This window comes from Enhydra lutris, unplaced genomic scaffold, assembly GCF_002288905.1.
Source record: "Enhydra lutris kenyoni isolate GAN:26980312 unplaced genomic scaffold, ASM228890v2 scaffoldscaffold1, whole genome shotgun sequence".
NCBI lineage: Eukaryota > Metazoa > Chordata > Mammalia > Carnivora > Mustelidae > Enhydra > Enhydra lutris.
In genome coordinates this window covers 22,051,341-22,054,260 of record NW_019154085.1, presented here as the reverse complement: position 1 = coordinate 22,054,260, position 2,920 = coordinate 22,051,341, and the positions used below count along the sequence as shown (strand labels likewise).

Here is a 2,920-nt window from a genome sequence, read left to right as displayed (position 1 = left end):
TTTAAATTTATTCTTTTTGGTTCTATTGAGTAACTGTAACTTAAGACCCATACTTAGGATTTTTATCCTTATTGATTTCTTGAACATATGTGCCACTTGACTTCTCTAATCATTTAGCTACATTTTTAAAAAAATTAATGTATAATGTATTATTAGCCCCAGGGGTAAGGTCTGTGAATTGCCAGGATTACACACTCCACAACACTCACCATAGCACATACCTTCCCCAATATCCAACCCAGCCACCCTCTCCGCTGCCCCCCCCCCCCCGCTGGCATTACATTTTCTATCTTTTCTTCTTCTCTGTTGCTTTCTGGAAGAATTCTTATATATGATATTTATGTATTCTCCAGTTAGTGTAAGTCTTATGATTTATCCCTGTTTCCTAGAATGGATCCAGGAATGACAGGACCACTGTTTATCATGACTGTTTGCTTCCACCTCCCAGGCACTTACTCTCAGCAAGTTTTCATCTTTACTTATTTATTTTTTCTTATTTCAAAACAGCAGCGGTGGGAGAAGGCAGTCACCTTAGATTTGTAATCCATCAGGTCTAGGGTGAAGAAGAGGGAGGGGAGGAATGAATGCCAGAAGGTGGCATCTCAGTCCACGTGTATTTTCTTCACTTTTTTGCAATGTCTCCTATTTTCCTGATATTATCATGTAGAGGCCCTCGTCATAAGGTTGTCTCTGCCAATTTCTGAGGTGAAGGGAAAGCACTGTTTGTCCAAAGGCAATGGATGCTACAGCACAAACTAAAACTCTTCTTGTACTCCTGCCTGTGGTTACCACTTACCTCAGGCCTCAACCTTTGCTTCTCACAAATGTGGCAGATCAAGACAGCCTTTTTTCTCTCCACATCATCTTGTCATTTTTTAAAATATTTATTTATTTATTTTTGGAGAGAGAGGGGAGGGACAGAGGGGGAGGAATAAAGAGTCTTAAGCAGACTCTGAGCTGAGGTCAGAGCCTGACTCAGGGCTCAACCTTAGGATACTGAAATCACTACCTGAGCTGAAACCAACAGTTGGATGCTTAGCCAACTGTACGCCCAAGTGCCTTTCTTATCATTTGTATTTATTTTGTTTTATTTTATTTTATTTTACTAGCAGAATCCAAGTTTATTTCGCTACTATAATTTAGAGTTGATGTTGCAAGGTGAAGTCAGAGATTGGGCTATTTTACCATCTTAAGAATTCTTAAGCTTCTGTATTAATAAATGCCTTGATTTTGCAAGCATTTTGGGACTTTAGATAAACTGTGCCCTGTCCTGTTCTTGCCCACAAGGCCCAACATACACACATGCACATTCATATGTACACATCATGGGACTAGAGTTCCACCTTCAAATCCTAGGTGTGTGTTCAGATTTCTATTGTTCACTAATGGCTTTGTGCTTCTGCCTGTTTGCATATTTGAATATAGCTGGTGCATTCATTTTAATATGAGGAATTGAGTATTTAGGTAACACTGAGATAGCAACTACAGGAAACATCTCCCACAGCTAGAGCTGGGAGAACAGAGAATAAGGTCAAGCCTGTCAGAACACAGAATCTTGGAGTGGGACTTTCTGAAGCTCCTACTAAGACCCCTGAAAAGAGTGCATCAGCCAACTGGACTGATACTTCTGAGGGGTACACTGAGGTACCATGAGAGTTTAGAAAAAATCAAACTAGACCAGGTGTCTCAGCCAACACGATGTTAACAGAAAGGGAAACCAAACAGGAAAGAGCAACTTCTTTTTCTCTCCTCCACCCTTCTAACCTTTCCTTAAAATTTCCCTATAGCAGAGCTTTTTTTTGGGGGGGGGGGGATTTAATGTCTGATCTTATTTGTCACTCTTAGAAAATCTCATTTTTGACTGGACTCAGACTTAGAGGTAGAAGCTCTCAGAGAGGACAGCCTCCGTCTCTTGGCAATCTGTTCCTGGCGTTTTTCTTTGGTCTCCTTCATTCTCTTGGCCAAAAGTTTAGCATATTCTGCAGTCTCTTCCTTGTTTTTCTTAGTGCGCTGTTTCTTCGAAGCAATACGCCGACATTTGTGTTGGAGGACACGTGGAGTAACAAGATGCTGTATCTTGGGTGCTTTGGTTCTAGGTTTCTTACCTTCTTTGTTTAAGGGCTTTCTCACAACATACTGGTGGACGTCATCTTCTTTAGAGAGATTGAAGAGTTTGCAGATTCTGCTGGCTCTTTTGGGCCCCAGGCGTCGAGGCACAGTAGTATCAGTGAGTCCAGGAATATCCTTCTCCCCTTTCTTTACAATGACCAAGTTGAGAACACTGAGATTGGCATCCACGATGCAACCCCGAACAGATTTGCGCTTTCTCTCTCCCGTCCTCCTTGGTCTGTAGCAGGAATGCCCCTTACTCAGCAGCAGGCAGACACGGCCATGGGTCAAGACACCCTGCTTCCAGGGGAAGCCTTGTTTGTCATTGCCACCACTGATTCAGACCACATAACCCTTCCATTCTTCACCGAGGGCGTCAGCAGCAACTTCTGTGGCCATAGGCTTCTCATAAAAGGTACGAAGTTTGCGTTCATCGTCCACGTCAATGAGTTTCTGGCAGCCAGTAGCTGGGAAAGAGATGTTCAGCTTCATCCTGAAGCAGCCTACCGCCTCCAAGGCACCACGAAAAAGAGCTCCCTATAGCAGAGCTTAACGGAGCCAGCTGGATGGAAGAAGTGTGGTTTGCACACTTTCAGTTCCAGGATCATAAAGAAGAGTATAGGAAGGTAGGTCTGGAGCTGAACAACAATACTTTCATTATCAAATGCTCCTGGATTATCTGCCTGCTTCGTGAACAACACTTCAGTTTACCTGTACGGGACTCTTCCACGTACAAGGCAACTTTCCTCCTCTTAGGGAGTATAGTGAGCACTAATAATATCCAAGGTTGAACACCCAGGAGAAAAGGAGT

At 43.0% G+C, this 2,920-nt stretch overlaps 1 pseudogene; it reads right to left on the bottom strand.

Annotated features, from left to right (window-relative positions):
- Positions 1 to 1,834: 1,834 nt before the first annotated feature.
- LOC111143101 lies at positions 1,835 to 2,613 on the bottom strand (annotated as a pseudogene).
- Between the last annotated feature and the right edge of the window lie 307 nt (positions 2,614 to 2,920).